Source organism: Lissotriton helveticus, chromosome 1_1 (assembly GCF_964261635.1).
Source record: "Lissotriton helveticus chromosome 1_1, aLisHel1.1, whole genome shotgun sequence".
NCBI classification, from domain to species: domain Eukaryota; kingdom Metazoa; phylum Chordata; class Amphibia; order Caudata; family Salamandridae; genus Lissotriton; species Lissotriton helveticus.
Window position 1 is genome coordinate 1,032,460,610 of NC_136057.1, and position 27,310 is coordinate 1,032,487,919.

The following is a 27,310-nucleotide window of genomic DNA, read 5'->3' on the forward strand; positions in this document are numbered from 1 at the left end:
AGTTTGGCGGTGGTTCCGGCATAGAGGCAGTTGCCGTAGTCCAGGCGGCTGGTGACGAGGGCCTGGGTGACCGTCTTCCTGGTCTCAGTGGGGATCCACCGGAAGATCTTACGTAGCATGCGCAGGATGTTGAAGCACGACGAGGAGACGGCGTTGACTTGTCTGGTCATGGAGAGGGAGGAGTCCAGGATGAATCCCAGGTTGCGTGCGTGGTCTGTTGGTTTGGGTGCGCTGCCTAGGGCGGGGGGCCACCAGGAGTTGTCCCAGGCGGAGGGTGAGGATCCCAGGATGAGGACTTCCGTCTTGTCCGAGTTCAGTTTCAGGCGGCTGTTCTTCATCCATTCGGCTACCTCTTTCATCCCTTCGTGAAGGTTGGCTCTGGCGGTGGTGGGTCGTTGGTGAGGGAGAGGATCAGCTGGGTGTCATCGGCGTAGGAGATGATGTTGAGGTTGTGCTGGCGTGCGATGGCTGCGAGGGGGCTCATGTAGACGTTGAAGAGGGTTGGGCTGAGCGAGGAGCCTTGGGGAACGCCGCAGATGACTTCGGTGGCTTCAGATCTAAACGGGGGGAGGCGGACTCTCTGTGTCCTTCCGGCGCGGAAGGAGGTGATCCACTCCAGTGCCTTCTCCGGGATTCCGACGTTGCTGAGACGCTGTACTAGTGTACGGTGGCAGACAGTGTCGAAGGCCGCGGAGAGTTCTAGGAGGATGAGGGCTGCTGTTTCTCCGTTGTCAAGCAGTGCTCGGATGTCATCGGTGGCTGCGATTAGGGCGATCAGGGCGGTCTCGGTGCTGTGGTTGGCCCGGAATCCAGACTGTGAGAGGTCGAGGGATCCGTTCGTCTCGAGGAAGGCGGCCAGCTGCATGTTGACGGTCTTCTCGATTACTTTTGCAGGGAACGGGAGCAGCGAGATGGGGCGGTAGTTCTTGAGGTCGGTGGGGTCGGCTGATGGCTTCTTGAGAAGAGCGCTGAGTTCGGCGTGCTTCCAGCTCTCCGGGAAGGTAGCGGTGTCGAAGGAGGTGTTGATGATGTCCCGCAGGTGGGGTGCGATGACAGCGTCGGCCTTGTTGAAGACGTGGTGGGGGCAGGGGTCGGTCGGAGATCCGGAGTGGATGGAGTTCATCGTGCAGACGGTGTCTTCGGTGCTGATCGGGGTCCAGGCGCGGAGGGTGGTGGTGGGGGGCGGTGGTTCAGACGTGGCGTGCGTCAGTTGAGTGCTGAAGCTGTTGTGTATGTCCGCGATCTTGTTGTGGAAGTAGGAGGCGAGGGAGTTGCAGAGGTCTTGCGAAGGGGTGATGTCGTTGTTTCCGGCGTTGGGGTTGGAGAGCTCTTTAACGATGTTGAAGAGTTCCTTGCTGTTGTGTGCGTTGTAGTCCAGTCATTCCTTGAAAGCAGTTTTCTTGGTGGCGCGGATGAGTTGGTGGTGTTTTCGGGTGGCGAGCTTGAGGGCAGTCATGTTGTCCGGTGTTGGGTCTCTGCGCCAGGTTCTCTCGAGGGCTCGGCAGTTCTTCTTGGAGCTCTTGAGTTCGTCGGTGAACCATGGGGCTTTCTTGCTGCCGGGTCTGCTGGGCGGGGTCCTCAGGGGGGCGAGGTCGTCTGCGCAGTCGCTGATCCACTGCGTGAGGTTGTTGGCCGCTTGGCTGGGGTTCGTTGCGCTGGTGGGTGGATTCTTGCTCAGGGAAGTCGCGAGCTGGTCGGCTGAGATCCTGTTCCAGTTTCTGCGTGTAACCTGTTGCTGGTGGTGGTGGATCGTGGTCCTTCTGAAGCTGAAGTGGACGCAGCTGTGGTCCGTCCAGTGGAGTCCGGTGGCGTGGCTGAAGGTGATGTCCTTGTTGGATGAGAAGACGGGGTCGAGTGTGTGTCCGGCGTAGTGGGTGGGGGTGGTCACCAGCTGCTTGGGTCCCAGGTTGGCGAGGTTGTCCAGCAGGGTGGTGGTGTTGCGGTCGTTGTTGTTCTCCAGGTGGAAGGTGAGGTCCCCGAGGAGGATGTAGTCAGCAGAGAGGAGGGCGTGTGGGCTAATGAAGTCGGCGATGTCCTCGCTGAATTGTGTGCGTGGTCCCGGGGGTCTGTAGATGAGGGTGCCTCTGAGGGTGGTCTTGGGGTTGATGTGGACCTGGAAGTGCAGGTGCTCGGCGGGTGCGAGGGAGTCGTCGGTGTTGGTCGTGATGCGGATCGTGTTCTTGTGGATGACGGCGATGCCTCCTCCGGTCTGGTTGATACGGTCCCTACGGATGATCTTGTAGCCGTCTGGGATGGCGATGGCGATGTCGGGCGCTGAAGAGGCGTTCATCCAGGTTTCCGTGAGGAAGGCGACGTCTGGTGAAGTTGTGTCGAGCAGGTTCCAGAGCTCGACGGCGTGTCTGTGGACGGAGCGGGTGTTGAGCAGGATGCATTTCAGGTGGCTGCTGCTGTTGCTCGTCTTGGTCTTGGTCGGTGCTGGAGAGGTCCGGATGCAGGTGAACTTGCAGGAGTGGCAGCAGAAGGGTCCGTGGGTGCGTCTCGGGGTGGCTCGGTAGCAGCCCGGGAATCTACCGGCGTTGAGTGCGTAGAGTTCGGTGGCGTCGTAGGTCCGGCGGGTGGGCTGGTTTCTGCGGGGATCAGGGGTCCTGGCGCTGGGCGCGGGCCAGGCGCGGACGGGCGCAGACGGGCTTACCTTTGGCGCACCTTCGGAGCTCATTCGGTGCTCCCGCTGCGCGCGTCCGCTGCGCAGTCGCTCTGGGGGCGTCATAAGAAGGGGGACGGGAGGGCGGGTCAGCTGGGCGTCGGTCGCGGTTCGGCCAATGGGCCGGTGGTGGGCGGGGCCTGTGTGGAGCTGCGGCGGGAAAAACTGGCGAGCGGGCGGCTCTGCTGTGGCTGGGCCGCTCGGGGGGGCAGGGGGGCGTCGGCGGCGGAAAATGCGGCAAAAGGCTGGCTTGTCAGGAGCAGGAGGCGGCAGGAGGAGCAAGGGGGTGACCCGGCCTGGTGAGAGGCGCAGCGGTCACTCCCGAGCACTCCTTGCTGTCCCCTTAAGAAGGGGGACGGGAGGGCGGGTCAGCTGGGCGTCGGTCGCGGTTCGGCCAATGGGCCGGTGGTGGGCGGGGCCTGTGTGGAGCTGCGGCGGGAAAAACTGGCGAGCGGGCGGCTCTGCTGTGGCTGGGCCGCTCGGGGGGGCAGGGGGGCGTCGGCAGCGGAAAATGCGGCAAAAGGCTGGCTTGTCAGGAGCAGGAGGCGGCAGGAGGAGCAAGGGGGTGACCCGGCCTGGTGAGAGGCGCAGCGGTCACTCCCGAGCACTCCTTGCTGTCCCCTTAAGAAGGGGGACGGGAGGGCGGGTCAGCTGGGCGTCGGTCGTGGTTCGGCCAATGGGCCGGTGGTGGGCGGGGCCTGTGTGGAGCTGCGGCGGGAAAAACTGGCGAGCGGGCGGCTCTGCTGTGGCTGGGCCGCTCGGGGGGGCAGGGGGGCGTCGGCGGCGGAAAATGCGGCAAAAGGCTGGCTTGTCAGGAGCAGGAGGCGGCAGGAGGAGCAAGGGGGTGACCCGGCCTGGTGAGAGGCGCAGCGGTCACTGGCACACAGGCACTCACACATACACTCACAGACCCACACATCCACTCACAGACCCAGTCACAGACGCAAGCAGGCACTCACACACCCAATCACAGACCCACACAGGCACTCACTCACACATCCACTCACAGACCTACAACACCTCACACACCCACTCAGAGACCCATGGTACCAAGCACACACCCACTCACAAACCCATACAGGCACTCACACAGCCACTCACATACCCATATAGCCACTCACATACCCACTCTCAAAGTTTACAGGTTACAGTTAGGAAATAAAATGTTTAAAAAAGTAGAAATGCACTGAAAAAAACAATAGTTTACAGGGATGTGATAGTTAGGAAACGCAATAAAAAAACATAGAAATTCACTGAAAAAACAAGGGTTACAGAAACTTTATAGTTAGGGTCCGATTGCACTCATAAAAAACCATAAAAATTCAGCAGTTATAGTTATCTGCGCTTACTATTGTATTGTATTGTAATTGCATTTATATAGCGCTTACTACCCCTGACGAGGCGTCGAAACACTTTTTCGCCGAGTAGCATGCTACTCCGGGACCCATAGAGGATTATTGTTGAATTAGTATAGTGAAACATGCAAGTACATTTTAAGTGGTGGATAGGTTAATCAGTTATTTTGATTTAGAATGATAGCAGAAGGATAGAGGAGGACAAAGGTTTATATTCATATAGCGCTTGTTGACGCACCCTATTCAGGAAGCCTACAAAGGATTAGTGGTGAATTAATATGATGAAATATGAAGTAATTTCAGTGGTGGATATTAGTCAGTTACTTGGAGTGAGAAGGATAGGGGAGGGATAAAAGGGGAAGAAAGATTTGCATTCATATAGCACTTGTTACCCCTGATGGGTGTTGAATCGCTTTTCTGGCGAGTAGCACGCCACTCCAGAACCCATATAGGATTACTGTTGAAAATTAGTATAGTAAAAAAATATTAAGTAATTTGAGTAGTGGATATGCTATTCAGTTATTTGGGTAGTATATTAGTATAGTTTAATATGGAATTTGAGAAGTGAACATGTTAGCCTGTTAATTTCGATTGAAGAGGATAGTGGAGGGATAAAAGAGTGAAAGATATATATATATATTTTTTTGAGGTCTTACCAATAGGAGGAGGCTTTTGGATGAGTAAAAAGGAGTTTTGGAGGGGAGGACTCAGAGGAAAGAGTTTAGAAAGGTTTGTTTTAGGAGATCGGTATAGTAAAAGAGGTCTCAGATGATGCAAGGAGGGGTAGAGTAGGAGAGAGTCTAGAAAGGGTTATTTTGGCAATCATACTAGTGGGTTGGGATTTGGTATAAATGAGAGAGTGGATGTAGAGGATATATTGATAGATGTATAGGATGAGAGATAGGGTAGTGCATTGGAAGAAGTAGTAGAAGAAGTTTGAGATGAGTCAGAAAGGTTGGGCTAGAACATATATTGAGCGAAGTATAGGCTGAGAAATAGGGTAGTGCATTGGAAACGCTAAATTAGAAGAAAGTGATAAATATATAGATCCATAATTACATTGAAAGTATATAGATACATAAAGGAGGTAAGTATATGTAGATTAAAAATATTGATAGAGGCACCAGATGAGAAATAGGGTAGTGCATTGGATATGCTTTTTCAGGAGAAAAGTAACAGACACACAGATCCAAATACATGGAAGGTACATAGATGCACAATGGAAGTATGTACATGAGGTGAAATTTATTGATCAGTACTGGTAATGACTTCATGTAGATGTTGAAAAGCATGGGCGAGATGATAGAACCTTGAGGGACCCCTGCTTTTGTGGAGTATGGTTTGGACGAGAAAGGTGGGGTATGGATGACATTAGTTCTGTTTTGAAGGTAGGACGATATCCTGTCTAAAGCAGTTCCCTCAATGCCAGCTTCATAGAGTGTCATGGTCAACCGTGTCAAAGGCAGCTTAGAGGTCCAAGACGAGTAGCGCAGCAACCCTGTTGCGGTCAACTGTATTCTTTAGGTCATCCCAGATGGCAAGGAGGGCAGATTCAGTGCATCTTCCCGGACAGAATCCTGTTTGGAAGTCTGAAAGTATGTCATTCTCTTCAATGAATTGTGACATCTGGGCGAACGCTGCTCTTTCTATCAGTTTGCCCAGGAACGGTCTATTTGTAATGGGTCTGTAGTTGTCAGGGTTCAGCGGGTCCAAGTTTGTTTTCTTCAGTAAAGGGCATATGTATGACTTTTTGAGTTCTTCTGGAAATATGCCAGTAGTTAAGGAATTGTTGATGATTCTTCCTACTGGAGTGGCAGCAGAGGTTGTTAACAGAATTGTCTTGAAAGTTTGTGGCGGACAGAGGTCAGAAGAGCTACAGGCAGGCCTGCTTGCTTTTACCAGGTCCATAAATTCATCGTGTGAGATGTGTTGGAAGGAACGGAGAGGCTTGATTAGAGCATTCTTGGATTGTTGTTTTGTACCAGGGTTAGTGCTGGTGCTTTGTTTCTGTTTTAAGTACGATTCCAATGTGTCTGCTTTGCCTGTCTAATGATTTCCAGTTTGTCTGTGAAATCTTGAGTAACAGGACGTACGCCCCCACAAAGCACTGCTTATGACCTAACATATTACATCACTCATGACATCACTAATGACATCTCAAATGACATCACTAATTACATCATCCACAGAACCACTAAAACACCCACTCACACTGCTATACAACCTCTCATACACCCACTCAAAATCTATAGCGCCATGCACACAGCCACTCACAGACACACACAGGCACTCACAGATCCACTCACAGGCACTCACAGATCCACTCACAGACCCAGTCACGGATGCACACAGGCACTCACACACCTAATCACAGACCCACACAGGCACTCACACACCCAATCACAGACCCACATAGGCACTCACTTACACATCCACCCACAGACCCACAACACCTCACACACCCACTCAGAGACCCATAGTACCACGCACACACCCAGTCACAGACCCACAAAGGCACTCACATACTCACTCATAGATCAACACAGGCACTCACTCACCCACTCACAGACCCATGCAGCCATTCACACAGCCACTCCCATACAGCCACTCGCATACCCATACAGTCACTTGCATACCCTTATAGCCACTCACATACCCACTCTCAAAGTTTACAGGTTACAGTTAGGAAATAAAGTGTTTAAAAAAGTAGAAATGCACTGAAAAAAGTTACAGGGACATTATAGTTAGGAAACACAATAAAAAAACATAGAAATTAACTGAAAAAACAAAGGTTACAGAAACGTTATAGTTAGGCTTCGATTTCACTCATACAAAACCATAAAGATTCAGCAGTTCTAGTTACCTGCACTAACTATAACGTACACCCCCACAAAGCACTGCTTATGATCTAACATATTACATCACTCATGACATCACTGATGACATCTCAAATGACATCACTGATTGCATCATCCACAGAACCACTAACACACCCACTCACACTGCTATACAATCTCTCATACACTCAGTCCTACACCCCCCACAACCACTCACATACCCATTCACAGACCCATAGAACTACTCGCACAACTACTCACTAATCCATAGAGTCACTCACACAGCCACTCACTCACCAATATAGCTAGTCATAGAGCTAGCCGCTCACCCATACTGCCACTCATACAGCCACACACTCACACATACAGCTACTCACACCCTGTTGGACTTGGCCCTTTTTGGAGGGTCATTCCTGAACTGTTTGCCTTCCTCCTATATTTTTTTCTGACCTGTTGTTGGCTGTTTTATGACTCTGGGCACTTTACCACTGCTGATCAGTGCTAAAGTGCATATGCTCCCTATTGTAAATTGTTGTAATGGATTAGTGACTCCATGATTAGCTTATTTGATTTACTTGTCAGACCCTAGTACAGTGCACCATTTTAGCCCAGGTCCTGTAGATCAAATGCTGCTGGCAGGCTTGCAGCACTGATTGTGCCACCCAGAGAAGCAGCTTGTAAAGTGCATCTCAGGCCTGCCATTACAGAGCCTGTGTGCAGTCTAGTACTGGCATGTCGACTTGGTGAGTGCACCCACTTACCAATCCCTAAACCTTCCCTTTTCTACATGTTAGCCACCCCTAGGGTAGACCCAAGGGCTGGGAGCATTGTAAGTAAAAGGTAGGACATGCCCTGATGTGTGTGACATCTCCTGAATTACAGCCAATTTCGTTTTTCACTAATGCAAGGCTACCTGTCCCCATAGGCCAGAATGGGCAGTTTGATTATAACATCTTATAATCCTAACAGGCCCAGGGAACATGGTAGGAAAAATAATTTAGCAGATAAAATACATCTTTTAGTAAAGGTGATTTTTACATTCTGTGTTTGAAAATACCTCTTTTAGAAGGTAGGTATTTTCTTACCTAACCATCCAGCCTGCCTCTGCTAGGTTGAGTATTGCATGTCTGGTTTGTGAGTGACAGGAGGGCTTGGGCTCCAGCAGTCTGATGAGTCAGGGCTGGGCTGAATAGGACCTTGCTGAATAGAGAGTTGAGGGGCAGAGATTTCCTTTCACTCCCCTGAGCCCTCATGGAATAGAAAGTAGGGGGAGGAGATTTCCTTTCAGCTACCTATGCCAGGTCTGCTATCAATAATGCTGTCTCCACCTCCTGCCAGGAAGCTGCACCAGTGAGGACAGAACTGGTTTTGGCCAGGTACAGACACCCTCTGCCTTCAGAGAACAAAGAAAATAGTAGTATAAATATTGGGGCCTAGACCCCAAGACTTTAGATCACTACTGGGAATCAAGACAAACGTTTGCCAAGGAGAGGAACCAAAGAAACTGAAGGAGTTGTCTGCCCCTTTTCCATTGTGCTATTTTCTGGGGTTGGCCTGTAGCGGTGACTTATTTGCCAAAGAAAGGAGAAGGAACTTTTATTAAACTTTCATCATCTTGAAGAAGAATCTCCATGGGCTTAAATTGAGCTTGCCTCTTGCTGAAGTCTCAGGGATACAAGACTTCACCACCATCTCCCCCCTGAATTTCCTTGCTGGGAATTCTGTCTGTATAACCCTGTTTATTGTTGGGAGCAGGAAGCGCGACGCAACGCGAAGAAGCGTGTCAGCGCCGCAGCTGTTTGTCGTCGCATCACCGGAGAAGCGTGTCTCCACCGCAAGGGTCGCCGTCACATAACCGGAGAAGCCTGTCGTGGCTCAGAAGTTTCCAAGTCGCTGCACGGGCATCAGGCGTGCACGCATCACCTTCACATCGTCGCATCGCATCGCGGTGCCATCTTGTCGCATCACAACCGGAACGCCATACGAGAATGACGCATCACCTCTTCTCCGGTAAGGAACAGACGCATAGCCTACTTTGCGCAAGCACTGAGGAACTGACGCATCGCCTCCCCCGAAGCAAGGAAACGACGCCTCGCTATCCCTGCAAATCTTTTGTTTATCTTGCGTTACGCATCCAAAGGTACTTTGTGAGAAATGTGTCGCATTTACCATCATCTTTGAACTAAGCTATTTCTACCATCTAAAAGTCATTTTTCTAATACTGTATTGTGGATTTTTGTCATTTGGTTCTTGTGCTAAGTCTACATAAAGAATACTTATTTTTATAAAAACCTGTGTGGTGTCCATCTGTAGTGTTTTCACTGTATTACTGTATATGTTCACAAATGCTTTACACACTGCCTCTGAGATAAGCCTTCCTGCTCGTGCCTAGCTACCACAGGGTTGAGCAGGGGTTATTTTAGGAGTCTAGCCTCCTTACCCTGACTAGAAGCAAGGGTCCCTATTTGGACAAAAATGCAAACCATATGCAGTCACTCGCACACCCTCTCACTCACCCATACAGCCTCACAACACAGCCACTCAGTCACCCATGGAAGCCCTTACACACTCACACACCCACACAGCTACTTATATACCCATTCACACATCCATACAAGCAAATACATCTGTCCCCACACACATACAACCATTCACACAGCCACTCACTCGCCATACAACCACTTACACACCCAGTCACTCACTCATACAGCCATTCAGACACCTGCTCACTCTCTCTCACACACACACACACACACACACACACACACACACACACACAGTCATTCACTCTCATATGCAGCCACTGACACAGCCACTCACCAATACAACTACTGACACTCACTCGCCAATATAGCCACTCACATAACCACACAGCTATACAGACATTCAGACACCCATACAGCCACTCAGACACCCACTCACACACAGCCACTCGCATAACATATGTTAGAAATAGAATCACTCATTAGTAGTACACAAAGTTCACTAATTTAACTTTTGTGGTACCTTAGTATGTAAGTCCAATACTCATAAACATTTAGAAATCACTCAGAATAACTGGATGATATAATCAGAAATGTCATTTGAGATGTCATCAGTGATGTCACTGACCATGTCATGAATGATGTAATATGTGAGGTCATAACCAGTGCATTGCGGGGGCATACATTATAGTTAGCTCAGGTAACTACAACTGCTGAATTTCTATGCTATAACATCCCTGTAACCATTGTTTTTTCAGTGAATATATATATATATATATATATATATATATATATATATATATATATATATACAAACAAGATTTCTTCACCCGAGGGAAAGGGACCGGAGGGACACACAGGGGAGCCAGGAAGATTAATTTTATTCAGCAAAGACAGCATGACCGGTTTCGGCTGGAGTGCCTTAATCATATGCCTGTCCCAGTAACTTTCACCAGTCGTTTTTCAAATGTTCCTATTTTATTTCCATTGGTGGAAACCCAGCTCAGTCGATTGGTTCCTGAAAACACATGGTCACAGTCTTCTCCTGCAGACTGCAATTCCCAGGGAGCACCATCTTGGCTGCCAGGGTAAGTGTTTTTGCGTCGACTGTTAAAACCTCAAGTGAGTGCTGGTGATCTTGAAACAACGAAATAGGTGCAGTTTAAAATGTCCCGGTTTCATTATTGAACACACTCTTCTCCCTGGCCCCCTCACGTCTCACCGTATTGTTCAAGTCCTGTGATGCCAGAGATTCCACTGCAGTGAGCATGTCTCACCGTGAAGTCACGGCCTGAAAATGTCAGCAGCATTTCACTGTCCTTGGATGCGGGGGCCAAAGCATTTCCAATCCCTTGGAGCTAACAAGCTGTGAAGCATTTTCCCATGAAGCTCCGGCCACATATGAGACGGGTCCCCCAAGCGCACCAGGGAACAGCGCACTAAATATCCACAAACAAGATTTCTTCACCCGAGGGAAAGACACCGGAGGGACACACAGGGGACCCAGGAAGATTAGTTTTATTCAGCAAAGACGGCATGACCGGTTTCGGCTGGAGTGCCTTAATCATATGCCTATATATATACACACACACACATATCCCTACTTTCCTCAACTATACTTTCATGCATGGTAAAGGCCTACATCAATACAATATCTGTTTATGCTAGACTCTGGGACGAGTTTGTGGTTTGGTGCGGCACACATAAAACGGACCAGCGAAACATTCGGATGTGTTACTGTTAGTTTTGTCTTTGGCTCAGCAATGACTTCCAAAGGGTACTGTTAAACCTTGGTAAGCTCTGTTGGCCTTTTTTATGTTTTCTGGACCAGCTACCACTGTTCAAATCACCTGCTATGATGCGTTTTCTCAAAGGGTGGGTCCATATGTTTCCTCCTAAACCTTTTGTGATGCCACAGCGAGGCCTGAGTTTGGTCCTTACTTTCTTTATGTTTAATCCTATTGTGATGTTACACAGCTGTTCCCTGCATCTCCTAACCCTAAATACAGTCTTTTTTATAACAGAAACCTCAGCTTGTCAGGTGATGGAGCTTCAATCTCTGCCATTCCAGCCACCCTGCACCAACTCTTTCCAGACAAACTGATGCTGTGGACAAGAGCGGCCTTTCTTCTGAAAGTTGGGACTTCCGTTCACATCAGGCAATCCATGACCCTTCTGGCGTTCTTTGACCCACCTCACTCCACTAAAGAGGAGGAGAGGCTCTATTGCTTGGACCTCAAAAGAGCACTCCATTTTTATATCAATCATACCAAAGTCCAGTGGGTGGGTGATAAGCTCTTTGTGGGATTATCTTGGGCAAAGAAAGGCACAGCAGGTCAGAAACAGACTTTGCCCAGATGACTAGCCATCTGCATTAAGATCTGCTATGTGATGGCCAAGAAGCACTTCTGGAAGAGATGTGGGCCCATTCTACTACAGCCAAGGCTGAAGAGTGCCTGTCCTGTATATTTTTCATCTGCAACCTCGGCGTCAGTGCAAACCTGACAACCAGGTCCAACAGAAAGGCATTTTAGCCACTCAGCCCTGCAGGCCTTTTTGATCTGAGTCGTTCCACAGACCCGCCATCCTGGGAGGTACTGCTTTGGTATCTATTCTAAAGGTTGTAAATCTGGGGCTAGAAGTATCTATTAGAAGAACAAGGTACATACCTTCTGTAACACTTTTTCAGGTGCATTCTTTATCTAACTGTAGATTCCTTACTGCCCTCCGCATCCCTGTTTCTGTAATGGACTCTTCCATATTAAAAGGTTCCAGTTTAGAGATCTGCCCACTGGCATGAACAGTTGGTTTTTGTGGTCTGTCTCTACTCATCACTTCCAGTGTGCAGGGTAGTTGATAGGGAGCCACATCACGCCACCTAATGGCACACAGGGGCTATGTTGAAAAATCTTATAGATCCTGTCTGGCCCCTGAGGATAATCTGAAGGTGAGGAATCTGCAGTTAAATAGAGTATTCACCAGAAACAGTATTACCAAAGGTAAGTAACTTGTTCTTTAAGAACTTTCCAAACACATTTACCAGTAATGCATGTTAATTGTACCTGGTTCTTACTACTGGCATCTATTTATTTTAGGAGGTCGTTTCAATTCTACTGAGTAAAGGAGCAGTGGTTTTGTCTGCAGGGTTTTTGCAGTTCCAGAAGTGCTTTGCTTTCTGCACAAATCAGGGTAAGAATCGATGGCAGGATGTGACCAAGCCACTGAACTAGTGAAGGGTAATGGCATGATGGCAGAAAATAATGTTTTAGACACAAAAGAATAATGTTTATGTGGAGACCATTGGGGAGCATTCAAGCTAGATATCTGTGGCCTGTGCTTCAGAAAAGGTTCGTTAAGTGAAAGGGTCATGGTAATGGGCTGAACAGAAGGGGACAGGTATGATTTCACAGAAAAACAATTTCATAGAATACCAGTTGCCAGAAAGAATTTCACCTGAATTGTTTAAATTCTGTACACCCTTCCAAATTTGTCATGCTCTACTGTTAGACTCTATATTGTATGCTCATATAATGTTGATCACAGGTATATTGCACAGTTAACTCTAAACCTCTGTTAATCAGATGTTATAGGAATGAGACCCGCTAATAGCTCAACTTCAATGTAAAATATGCAGTAAAGGATAGATGATAACCGAGTGTGCTTGATAGACAACTCTTTCAAACTCAGGGATATTGCATCATTTTGTATAACTCCTTATAGGTTTGTGAGCAGGTTTCCAGTGATGGTTCTCTTCTGTCGAAACTTTACTCCTTTGACATATTTAGAAAGTCTTTATAAGTACCTTCCCCAATATGAATAAAATGTTTGTATTGAGGACCGTATTTTGCAGCAAACCCTAAGTCCATGCAGTACTTCCGCATTTTCTTCCACATAGCTCGTTTGCACTTACTTGCTTTGCTCGTCTGCTCTCTGCAGTTCAGGCGTGTGAGGAAACTGGGTGTATTATATGGTGTGGTTGTGTGACTGCAACATATAATACACTATTAACCCCTTTAGAACCAGTTAGGATTTGTTTGTCAAACCTTTAGCTCAACCATGCATAGCTGTGGCTCTGAGCGGCCAGGCTTCCACAAAGGAACAAGCATTTAAACAGCACCAAATAATGGAAGATGAAAAAAATGAGACACTCAAGAATTCTGACTCCATGTAAAAAAATAGAGTAGATTTTTACGAATTTTGAGGCATGAAATTAAACTTAAAACAAGCACTGGCGTTGCCAGTAGGTCTCGTAGAATGCAGTGCATCCTTCTTGCTGTAGTAGGGCGATTGGGTGGCTGTTGGTAATTAGAGAGTGGCCGGAGGGAAGCCGGATGGGGGCAGGAGAGCTGAGATAGCGTGTTAGGGGAGGAGAAGCCGCAGAGCGCACGCTGGGCGAAGCCCTTTGATGTGCTGTGCGGCAGTGAATGCCAGCGTGTTAGGGGAGGAGAAGCCGCAGAGCGCACACGCTGGGCGAAGCCTTTGATGTGCTGTGCGGCCGTGAATGCGCGTGCTTGTTTGCTCACGTGATTCACGTGAACTTAAAGAAAACCGCACAAACGAAACCCTTGGTTTCACGATTGTTTTCAGCACTTGAATTCTCGCTCCCTCAATGCGCTTGCGCGCATTGATAGGTCACGAGACCTAAAGATCCACCTGAGTTTTCCAGAGATATAGATTTGACAAGGTATGGTAAATCACAACTTTTCACTTAACCACAAAGAAGCATTGACAAATTTGACTAACTTCACACTTAGAAACTTTTTCAAGAATAACTTGGGCAAGTGGTACTGCGGTTACTTAGAGTTACTTTGGGTGACCAACTCTGGCAGGGAGCCAGTCAAGGGGACCAGCAAGCAACAAGAAAAGTTGTCTCAGGTCCAGTTCCAATGTTTGTGGTCTCTTGCCATTGACTTTTATTGGAGTGGTCCTGATGCAAGAGATACAGGATGCTAAAGATGCTCAAGGATGCTAAAGATGCTCAAGGATGCTGAAGATGCTGTGCGGTCAATGGGGGTCTTCCTGGGGCTACTCCTCAGGCAATCCTGGCCACAGGGGTCGACGTCCTTTGAAGTACTCATAAGCGTGGCAGAAGTTCAGTTGCCACTAAGCTACCAGTCGCCCAGTACAGTGGTTTTAGCTGTTTCCTTCTTTTAACACTCCAACAACTCTTTCAGGTCCAGCAGCTGCTGCTGAAAATTTTGAGTTGTGAGACTTGCCCTTTACACTACATGGGAGCATGGAGCAATGATCCGGACACCTCGCCTACCAACTTGCAAGGCAGACTACATCAGCATGTGTTGCTTTGTGCTACGAATAGGTCATCAGCCAACTGACCCTTGGAGTCTCTTCTTCTGACTGGGGCTCTGGAACAACTTCTCCACGAGCAGGGCACAGCCTTTTCCTTTGTTAGGCCAAGGGTCAGCAGGTGCGACTCACCTTCTGTGCAGCCTCTCTTCGCCGGGTCCTTGGTGCAGCAGGGAAGTCCTTCGGTCCTCATCTCCAGTCTAACAAGATCTGAGTTCTAGGTGCCAGGGGTGTCCTTTTTATGCCCAGAAAATGCCCTCAGGTAAGGTAGCAGTCAATAGCCAATGGGTCACACAAGAGAGGTTGGCTGGCACGAGTGGAGATAATAGGTATTTACGCTGGCCCATTCTCCTTGACTAATGTGTGACTAGAGGAGTAGCCCACCCCTGCCAGACCATGTAGTACAGAGTTGCTCTAAATAGGGTCTTAAAATTCAAATAAGGAGCGATATGAAATTCGGTCTTTCCAAAATATATACATATGTTTACTAACATGCACTCATTATTTTTGTTATTTTTTTATTTGCACTTTTGTTATCTGCAGTTGTTACAGTGTTTATATAACATTCACATGGTTTATGACTTAAGGAAATAGAATGGGATCAAACATGTTGACTTGATACATTCTAAACATGAAATATAAACAAATTACAGGCAGAAAGAGAAATTTGGAAGTGGTATGCATGTATCAGATTCTTAAAATTTTTTTTGCAATACTTACCACAAATATGCGTAAACCTGATGAGGAGATTCATGATTGACACTATTCCGCCAAATGTTATCTCCCAGTATACATATGATCCGATCTGCCCAATGTGATTAAATGTGGACCGTGTAATGTATAATACATCTCTTAATGCAATGTATGTTAACTTGAAAATAAGCTTAATAAAACAAACTAACACATCAGTTTCATTTCTTATTGTTATGAATGATTGTACCAATTGGGATGTTTACCTTCCGGTCTCGGGCCCCCAGGCCACCGAACACCAAATTAAACGGAAATTTAAGTTGTGTGTCCCCGTCCCTTGATGCATCCAATGCATCATCCCCTGTGGCATCAGTGCATCATTGATATATATAATGCCTGAGCCATAGTTTGCTTTATGGAAGTGCGTCAGCCCCGTCTCTGTCGCCATTTAACGAGTTATTACTGTTAGAATCTTGGTCTATTTGTTTTAGTTCTGACAGTATAGGGTCCCAGCACTGTGCGATAGGGCATTTCCATCTGCCCGCAATCTCCTCTTTATATAGTGCTGTGCTCTCTGCCTGTGCCCATACCATCAGTGAGTTTTTTCAGCTGGTGAGGGCTGGGGGGTGCTTGTTTTCCCACCGCTTGATAATTAATCTCTTGGCCCAGATCCATGAATCTGGAAGTGACTCTGTGCTTCTTGGATCTAGGAAAAAGACCCAATATACACTCTTCCCATGTGTGCATTTGGGGTATGTCAGTGTATGTAGCCAATGCCGCCGCCACATCTTTCCAATATGGTTGTAGTTTGTGACAATAATACAGCATGTGTAACAAATTGGCGCCTATTTGCATATATCTCAGACAAGCTGAGTTAGTTAATTGAAAGTAATTGTTAATTTTGTCAGGGGATAAGTATGCCCTAAGTATGATATAGGTCTGAATAATTCGGAATTTGATGTTCCGTGGTATTTGCGTAGGAGTAGCCAGGATCATGTCCCATTGGCTGTCGGTCCACGGAGATCCCCTGTCCCCCTCTCATCGGGTGCAGAGAGACGTCAAAGGCTGTAGGGTGTGTGTAAGTAGAGCTTCTGTTAGCCAGTGTATTATGTGACTTCCGTTGCCCATCACATGTAAATACTGAATAAGCAGGTGCATTTCTGGTTCAGTGTTCATGTCTCCCCATGCCAGCGCAAGGGATCGGAGGATCGAATTATGTAAAAGGAATTGACCTGCCGGCAAGTCGTATTCATGAGAGAGAGTATCAAAAGGTGTCGGAGGGCCATCCATCTAAAATACTAACATACACTCATAGCATTCGAGTGAGGGATCCTTTTTTGCTATGAGGAATATCCCTGACCAGTTATCTGGCTCTTAGAGTGAGCAGAAACGTGTCATTACCTCTAAAGGATGATGGGGCAATGGTACCCCAAAGCATCCAGAAATGTGTTTATTCACATTTAAATCATACTTGAGGTACTACATAATACAGCACATACCTTAAGGTATTTTTAATATAAACTGGATCCATGCATTATCCAGGAAAATTATATATCTTAAGAATTCTCCCCACTAATTGGGGTCAAGTCTGCCTTGGTGGTCCCATTTTATCTGGGTATGGATGAGGTGGCGTACGATGAAGCATGCCACATTATGTGGGTGAGACCACCTCATCCTAAATCTTTTTTTGATCCATAAGGGAGACAAGGAGTGGAATAGTTATGACCTGCTCTGTCAGTAGATTCACTGTGCTAATGATTTATGACTAGCCAATTGGCCCCCTCCCTTCTGATAACCTCTTCCTGTGTAGTGTGGCATCAGCTATCCCAGAAGTCTCCATTCTGCCCACTTCCACCCTGGCAGAACCCCCTCTCTCAGCATGAAGGGCTCCCTAGACCAACCTAGAGGTGGGGCTACCAGGAGGCTACATTCTCCTGAAAAAAACTCTCTCCCAAGTGCCAACCTATCTACCTAAACAATAGAGCAGCCCTTCTCCCAAGTGTTTGTCATTTGCCATTCAAAGGTGGCTTCCCAGTTGAAGTTCTCTTTTTGGGCCAACACCCATCTGACTTCCTGCAAGGGAGAGGTAAGACCTCTCCCCACGTCAGATTCTATCTATTGTGCCCTTTCCTGGAGTTGTTCACACGTCTCCACCGGAGGGCAGAACATTGTCTCTGGGACAGGCCCTGTGTGCAACCGGAGTCGCGCACAGGAAACTTTGAGCAACAAAGAAACAAGTTACATTAATTTCTACATGGGTATCAAGTCTGGCATAATGTAATGAATTGTGTTTGATATCAACTTTGGTCGTCCCGTTCAGGGGTCAACATGTAAGCCTGCATTGGACAATGGGGCTTCAAGTCCCTTTCATGGTAAAATTAAAATTTTGTGTTTTTACTGCCAGAACATGTAAAACCCATGCACTTCCTTTAAATATGTGACACCCTGCCTTAGGACTGGATAGGCCTGCTGTAGGGGCGACTTACACATATTAGAAGAGAGGTTTGGGCTTTGCCGTGGTTTTAAATAGCAAAGTCGAGTCAGCAGTGAACACTGCTCTTCCCGCCTTGGAAGACATGTTTTCCTTTGTCACACACAAGGTGGTACAACCAGTGCTGCAGTCCCTGGGGTGAACCTCTTATTTAAGTGCCCTAGCTACCTGCTGTTCCATACATTAGGGACTTACAAGTATGTTAGCTTACACCAATTAGGTATAGGCCAATTAAGCATACACTTTGTAAAGGTTGCACACCGCAGCAAGTTACATTACATTCGACTTGGGTCTCAAGTCAGGCTTGATGTAAAGAGTTGTTTGAAATCTTACAATACCAACTTAAGTCGTGCCAGTCAGAAGTCAAGAGGGCTGATATGTCCGCTAGTAACTGCACTCGCCAATGCGTCTACTAGCCTTTTTTTCCCTTCCTTAAAAATTACTATATTGGGTTTTTACTGTTGAAACATGTAAAAAGCACTTGTTCCACTTTTTAATACACGACGCCCTGCCTTAGGGCTCGATAGGCCTATTTTAGGGTTGACGTATAGACATTAAAAAGGGAGGACTAGGTTTTGCAATAGCTTTAAATAGCAAAGTCGCGTAAGCAGTTTAAAACTGCTCTTCCAATCTGCAGTGGCAGACTAGGAACTGTGTTTTACCTTTGTCACACCCAAGGGGGCACAACCAATGCTGTCTCTCTAATTTACAAGCCTTGGTTACCCTTGTACCATATTTTTTGGACTTGCAGGTAAATTAATCTATGCCAGTTGGGTACGACCAATGCAACATGCACGTTTTGATGTCAGGGCACTGGCACGGAGGTCTGTTTAACAGGCTTCAGTGCACTCTCAGAGTCAAAAAAACCAACATCATTATTCCAAAACTTTGAGGATGACCATACAAAAGGAGGCATTTCCTTACAAGGCTGCACACCATATTGAAAGTTTCTCAGCTGCCACTGCTTGTTATTCACCGTTTCCCCTCCCTCTACCCCCCAATGGGTATAAAAAGAAAAAGGAACCTCCTTGATCTCCTTACTGCTAAAGTAGACAACACATTTGCTTAAAGAATGCCTAGTTGTTCAGGAACACATATCGGCACGCAGGTGCTATATGGATGGCAGTCATTCTGAGAGTTTGACAAGGAGATACCATTGCAGTATCTGCACTGTGCCAAATAGAGCTGGCGCCATTGTACACCTACAAATCACGAAAAAAGCACCGCAAAAACAAGCACATGATGCGGTCGTCTCCTTTCAGAGCCTCTTTCTTACACTGAGGTTCTGCATTTTTAGCCTGGTGAAGGTTCTGAGGTTGAACTGAAACCTTGCCATGAAAGGGAATGTACGCAGAGCACTTCCTTTGGGTGTAGTGGAGGGGGCCGGACATTCAGCCTATGACTCTGCTTATAGAAAAGAGTTTAAATTAAAGCATACTTTGGCCAGTTTGAAGCAGTGTGTTTAACTTTGTAACTTTAAACATTTAAACTATACTCTACCCATCCTTCCCACATGTGTCTCATATGATTACATAAAGTTAAGGGACTAGAAAATGTGGTGCCCTTTTGCGTGGGTTTTCATATTCCTTGTCATTCTTGAATTTCAGTTTTACATTTTTGTCGTGCTTTGAATTTGCTTTTACTTCTCTATTTCTTCTTACAACCAACTTTGAGAAAGAAACATGTTAAAGCGTTGTGTGTGTTTAAGATGTATATGTTTATGATGCCTGGTAGCAGAGGTTGTTCCAAGATGCCTTTCTGTGTAATGCAGTTGTATTGTAATGTGCATCGTTTACACTGAGGACTTGAGTTCTTAAAATGATTAAGCTTTCAGCATAAGAGTACCTCCAATCAACACGCGTAACTTCACTGATTAGGTCCTGGAATATTAAAAGGCACGGTGTGGGGTTGCTATAGTCTAAATAGTTAAAAGGGAAAGTTACGTATGCACCATATTCGCTCCCTTTTTTTATTGTATGCTATTTGAGCTGCATCGATTCAGTCATTTTCAATCTAAATGTAATTTTTGCATTTTACTCTGTATGTTCATATTTTTTTTACCTGCCAATGTACTTCACATCTCCCTTTGAGCCTATGCGATTGAGGTTCAGTTCCTGTTGCAACTGTGCCCTTCAAATTGTTATTGTAAGTGATTTTGTCTAGTGCTTTCTTACAATTTGCATGATCTGAAGCATAATTTACTTTTCTGGACTTTTCGTTGACTGGAGTCTAGCTCGGGCACATCCACCACTTTAGACTTACTCTAAAGTATGTTGCTGGCGTAGAGGCCTGATTGGCTTCCATATTGATCCCAGTCCTACAATTTAATTGTGAAAGGCCGTAGAGAAGAATTGAAGTCAGAGATTTAGTTAGTTGAAACAGAAGTATAGTATACTGGATTATTCTAAGAGTCTGTTCCACAGCGTTCTAAGGCTAATTTGTCCAGCTTGGATCAGAAAAGGGGACCCTCCTGAAACCAAGATAATGCGGTATTTCCTATCAATACCTGTAGATAAATGGTGTACTATTCTGCACCTGTCTTTTGTATGATTTACTTTAAGACATGTCTAAACAAATGTACCATTAATGCGTGGTAAATGTTTATAATTCTTATTTGCTGCAAATGCCTGTTCATTTCAGGGGGCTCTTTCAGTTTTAATGAGTACTTGACAGCAAAGCTGTTTGAAGTGACAGAATTTTTCAACTTTTTGTACACGTCAAATGGGAATCAATGGCTGAATGTTTCTGACAGACTTCTAACCGCAGATTCCTCACCTTAGAATATTCTCTAGGCATCAAACTAGATGCGGAAAATCATGAGCAGTACCTCTGCGCTCCTGTAGGTGCGTCGATTGGCACTGCATTGTGTTAGTCTGCATCAGAGGTGATGTTGTGGTGACCACATAAGCGCTACCCTGGCGCTCTGACATCAGTTCCTTTCTTTCCGCATCAACAACCCAGATCCGGAGAGCTACCGCAGTTATTTTTTAACCACTTTCTTTGACCTTTTGACAAATCTTTTTTTGAGCTTTGTTCCCAGTTTGCTAGGGACGTGTCTCCAAACAAAACAATAGTGTTTAAACCATGTGGAGAATGTCACTCATGTTGGTCTATGTCCCACACTTAGGGGCCGATTAGGATGGCGGACGGACTTGCGTCCGTCCGCCACCCTTGAGGAGGAGGGAACGTCCGCAGGGGCTGCGGCGTTCCCTCCGTGCTGATTAGGATGTGACCGCCAGGGTGGCGGTCACATCCTCTATATTTAACATTGCGGCGGGTGCAGCTTCAAGCTGCACCCGCCGCAATGTTAAAAAAGCATGTGTTACATTTACATGCACAAAGCGGCAGGCACCGCACGGTGCCTGCTGCTTTGTGCATGCAAATGCAGGGGGGTACCATAGGTACCCCCCATGTGCACCCCCCACCCCCCATTCACCCAGGGGGCCCGCAACGGGCCCCCAAAGTGAATGTCCGTATGCTTTTCCATGGCGGAAAAGCCGCCGTGGAAAAGCAGTTTTACACAACCATCATAATATGGCGGACGGTGTCTCATAGACACCGCCTGCCATGTTATAGCTTTTCCGCCGCGGTCGGAAGCCGACCGCAGCGGAAAAGCGGCGGACGGAATTCCAGACCCACCAGCCATCCTAATTTGGCGGTGGGTCTTTGGTGACTCCGCAGAGGATTTTCCGTCTCCTCCGGGCCGGAGGTGGCTTCCGCCGGCCCGGAGGAGGCGGAAAATCCTCCATCCTAATCGGCCCCTTGGTTGGCCTGGGGTCGAGCCAGTGGGCGCAGCGCGAGTTTGGCGTTTGGCATTTGGTGCTCGGAGCTTGGAGCACGGAGGGGAGCGCGGCATCTGAGCGACACCCGCACGGAGACGAGAGCTGACGAGCGCTGCGGTACCGCGGCACCTACGGAATAGCGGCACTTGCGGAGTGGCCGAACAGTCAGCTCACCTGGACCCGGACTCGGCATCAGTCGTACCACCACACCGCCGCTGCTGCGGAGGCTCCAGGTGGCTCCAGTTGAGAGCGGCAAGGGAACCCACCCCTCCCCCATCGCACCGCACTGCCTCGCCTCACCTCGCCCTCCAGCACTGCCTTGCATCACTTCGCCCCGCCACACAAGCAGTAACCCCCCTCGGCCAGCACAGCCCGCCCCCCCCTGACCGCAGAGAAATGTGAACGAAGGAGGAGGCGGAGGTGGAGGCGGAGGGGGGTGGGTGATTAACGAGCAGCGAGACAGGGCTGTACCAAGGAATCCTATCAACAGCTTTGCCCCCGCTCCAATCAATTACCTCAAGAAACCATTTTAAACATTCAGCATTAACCATTCCAACACTACCAGGTCGGATCTTTTAGATGGAGATAAATGGTGATTACAGCGGCATCTCTTGAACGAGTTCCCCCAGCTGCCATCTCCGGACAATTATTCCCAACGGACGGCAGCTGTTTGCTCTCCTACGCCTGCCTTTTTACGCTTTCCTACACTGGACAGGATACTGGACAAGATTGGCATATTTTGTAACTTGCACTTACACTTCTAAAACTTAAGACGCCGCATTAAAGACTAGACATCTATTGTGCAGAGCAATTATGCAGACCAGGAACGCAGGCCTTATACAATCTCAGCCCAACTACCGCCCTCACAAGTCCGCACGACGCCAAAAAGCCAGAATGGTATACCCTGTGGGCAAAGATAACACAAGACACAACATGTCCCTACAGGATAGGACCCTACACGAGGGGAAACAATTGGGAGAAGAAACGACAAACACCTCCCCAGCTTTTGGGTCAGTCCTCAGGACAGAGGTTAAAATCACAAACACAACTACAAAAGAGGTCACAGGAATAACAGGAAGCTTGTGCAATCACGATGAAATGGACAACAGAGACTGTCACGAAAACGTAAATAACAGCATCAGTACCTGCAGCAGCAGCAGCCCTAAAGGCAACTACGACATCAGGAAATACTTTTTACACCACCCAAAACAAGGTAATTTTATTGCCCACGGAAAATCAATTGATACTTCTCCTGATGCTTGCAGGCCGAATACTGATCGCTCCATTACTAACAAACCATCAGGCACTGCTAAATATGAAACCTTTAGCCAAAAGCCCTCATCGACTGTTCCTCTGTCACCAAAAGTTTTGATTGTGAAGGGCAATAAAATGCAACCCGAATACCATCTAATGGATCACAATCTGACCAGAGCTAACGACTTAGGAACTAATACACTTACGCCTATAAATTTGTCCAACGACTCCTTAGAACTACAACCTATTATTGCTTCAGAGGGAAGTGAAATAAATAGGGAATCCCACACCCTAAAAGAAAACACTGTGAACCTCAAGGTCATTTGCACACCTCTGAAATCTCAGTTGTGCTCCCTGAACGCTCCGCACGTGTCGACTAAATCGGGGGACGACGATGATGACGTGTTCCCCCCACAACACGAAAATCTTGCTTCAGATTTGGAGACAAGTTTAGCAGACTCAAAAGAACAGCTGCCGCCCTGGGAATCTAGCTTGGTCCCACAAAGAATAGAAAACTACCTTCAACTAATTAATGGGGCCTTGATATCAATAGGAAATGCCGCATTAATGCACGCGGACAATCTTGACATTCAAATAAACATTATGCAGTCCGTAGCAAGCCTGATTTCGGAGTGGATTCAAAACTGGAACATCTAAACTCCTTAATACGTAGAGCGCAGGCAGACACAGAGATAATGATGAAACCGAATGATTGCGCGGGCTTCCCGTTACTGCAGTCTCTGGAAAAACTCCCGGAAATAATGAGCACATTGGTCATGGATCTCAAGCATGAGGCAAATAGAATTAGAATAATTCAACACGTTCCTCCCTTCAAAATCCAATGCAGACCCTAAGCGTAAAGAACATACATAACGGGACAAATGCCACATACTCCCCCTGAAGGCCCTCAAGGCATAGTGGAGATCCAACAAACAAAACAACGCTAGGGGACAGACATCCCACCTTGGACCCAAACCAATGTTCAAAGGCCAATCAGGACAGCCCAGTGAGAACCCAGGAAACTCCCGGTAATAACATCAATGAACTAAAAAGCCCATCGAACCCCAACTTTCCGGTTCCAAACCTAAATCTACACTCACTATCACAATCCCATCAAACAACTAACAATAGTCCTGGAAAACTGGACGATTTAATTCCATCTCCCTCAGAGCGACAATCCTTATCTAGGAAAAATAAGAAAAAACTGAAAAAGTTAAATAAAATAAAAAAAGACAAAAGCTACGCAAAAGGGAAAATTGAGCGTTGGTTTGCGCCAGCGAACAAGGATAATGAAATTACCGGTAGTGGGGATCCGAAAAGTCGGGGTCTGACCTTGGCAGACCAAAATAGAGACATACAAAGAAGTGGAACATCCACAATGGTAATATCTCCCAAGAGTTGACCATGCGCCTCAAGCGAAAACTTGATCAAAGCGCCGACGGAAAAATCTCCCGCGCCAAGTAGTATCTTGAATTATGCACAGGGCCCACAGGTCCATGAGCACAGTCATGACAACACGCACAAATCTGACCCCGTAGACATAAATGCCCTCAAGGATCGCCAAACTGAATCCACATCCAACGTTCAACGGGAGAAAATCACGCAATTCAAGCAAGCAACAATGATGGCCTACTTCGCCTGGACCATACCATTACCACTAGGTTTGATTCACACATTCACATCGCAAAAACAAACAGAACGAGGAGGGACTGGTCCCAGGTGACACCGCCACGTGGAAGCTAAGAGCGCTTCCTGAAACTCCTATGGCTCCCCTCAACTCACGGAATCCCATTCAGCCGTTAGACCCAGACCTCGAAAACCCAAAAGTATTGCTATATCCTGAATACATCTCGCAAGGGAGGTGGGACATCCTCAACAGAGGGAATCTCCTGAAACTCTGCGGAAGCATTCCAGGTCTGGAAAATATCAAATCAACAGACATTGAGAGGGTGGCTTTCTTTGGTACAGGGCCTAGTGAACAAAATGAAACGACAGAGATAACCTTCTCCAATCTCAATATGGCGAACGCACTGAAGGGATACAAAACACAACTGGATAACTGGGGAATAAAAATTAAGCCTACTCTACCAACGAAATACCCTGAGATTTTGAAAGATAAAAACCCTCAACAGGGAGACGAAGACTCGAAGGGACGGAAAAACATGAACATCAATTTTCTAACTCCACCTGCCACCGGATCCATCTTACATGGCCCAATCGGTGGCACACAAGCAATACAGCTGAGTAGCAATTTATTTCAAATCTTCAAACACACAGAAGGAGGTAACCGCTCTTGCTCAATCATGGGGCGGTGTAACAAAGATTGGTCTTGGCTTCCCCAGGCCTTAAATTCTACTTCCTAATAGCAACATGGGTGATCCACTGAACAATCATCTGACAACAACAAAGAATACCTTGGGCCATACCAGGCATTACGAGCTGGTATCTTGCAATAACAGCACCGGTCAAGAGTTGGGTAACCATCTAGCACCAACAAATTCCAGCATTGGCCACACTGACCATAATTCAATCATCAACATAGTGTCTTGGAATGTCGCCAGGATACACAAAGTTTTGCAAAGCCCAGGAGCAGTGGGACTCATGGTTGATGCAGACATAATCTGTATACAGGAAACATGGCCCACCTCCTCTACACCAATAGGGAACTATGCCGAATATTTTAAACCAGCAAAAAAGGTTAACATTTTTGGGAGACCATCAGGGGGCATTTCAATGTACATTAAGCATTCACTGAAAGTACATTTTGTAACAATACAGAACACTTCAGACATGTTTCTGGCTGGAATTTTGAAAGGCCTTACAACGATTGATGGCCCGATTCCAATTCTTCTCATCAATATCTATTACAATCGGCATGGGCCGGACTCAAACGACAAACTGACCCGCTTATTAAATGAGATTGAAACCCTACTAGTACGCTACGCAGGTATGGACTCAATTATCTTGGGCGACTTTAAAATCCACGACATAGGGCAAATAATTGATGAAAAACATCACAACAGAAGCACCAAAAGATTTAATGCCCTCATGCGAGTCCATAACTTGGCAACATCACACAGCATAACTACAAAAAACAACCCAACATCACTGATACCCCCTACGTTCAACAAGCAGACAACAATCAACTACATTTTACTAAGCGAACGCTTACAAAATCACATGGCAAGCTACAATGTACAACCTCGTACTGAAAGCGACCATGCCACTCTCATAATAACGTTGTCCATGAGAGCAAAAATTAGGCATACTCTGCACTGTATTGGAGCCACAAATGGAGATAGGCAACATAGACTGCTTGGAAGAATTATATGGGGATCGCTTTCGACTCATACGTTTGCTGCATGGAAATCCACCTGGAAAGGCTGGCAGACCGGCCGTAACGATCAGGGCAGAATCGGAGAGTGGGGCGCTTTCGCATATGACTTAGCCTACCAACTTCGAGGGAGCAAAAACCGAAGAGCCTTTGACAATCCTACTTATAAACTGGGATTCCAGCTAGCAATTAAGAAATCCTCAAGAGTACTCAACTCCAAACGCAGAGCCTATCTAGAAACCAGATCGATGACTGCAAAAAACGATCTAAAGAAGGTGGCCAAGACTCACGCTAAAGTTGTTTGGCAAGTGAAACGTGAAGCAACAGAGCGAAAATGGTTGAAGATCTTCGAGCTGCTTGCCCCCAGCAAGACCCAAGAATTCTGGCAATACATAAACAAGCTTACCCATGGAACCTGCAATAGAGAGAACCCCCTTGATGCAAGTACTTGGATAGCCCACGTAAAAACTCTTTATACCAAAGACTCAGAGAAAAATTCAAGTAAAAAACATCCCTCGAAGAACATTGAAATGAAGAAACGACTGAACCCACGTCCCCTCTAGTTAATGTTACACCTCCTGAAAGAAAGGTTTTAAGAGCTATTTTGGAAAAAATACGCCACAATGGGGCCCCTGGACCAAATGGTCTGCCGGGCTCTCTCTTCCGTGAGGACATCGACTTTTGGGTAGAGAACCTGGGTTAGCTGTACGCGGAGTGCAGGCTCCTGATGGATGTCCCAGACTCGTGGAGGGGATCTCTAATACATCCAATCTACAAAAAAGGGCCAAGCTCAGATCCCAAGAACTATCGAATGATTGCCTTATTGGATGTGGAGGGCAAGGCATACGCAAGTTCTCTTCTCATGGAATTAGTAGATTGGGTCACCAAGGAGAACTTGCTTCCCTTCTATCAAACAGGGTTCCGCCCGGGAGGCTCTACCATAGATAACATTATAGCCCTATCATATTTAATACAACAAACAACGGTTCGGGGCGACCAGCCTCGCTTCGCCTGCTTCATTGATTACACAGCAGCCTTTGATGGCGTAGATCGAAAAAAAATTATGGAAGAAATTAGCTAGCTGGAACTTCTACAAGCCATCAGATTACTGTATACTC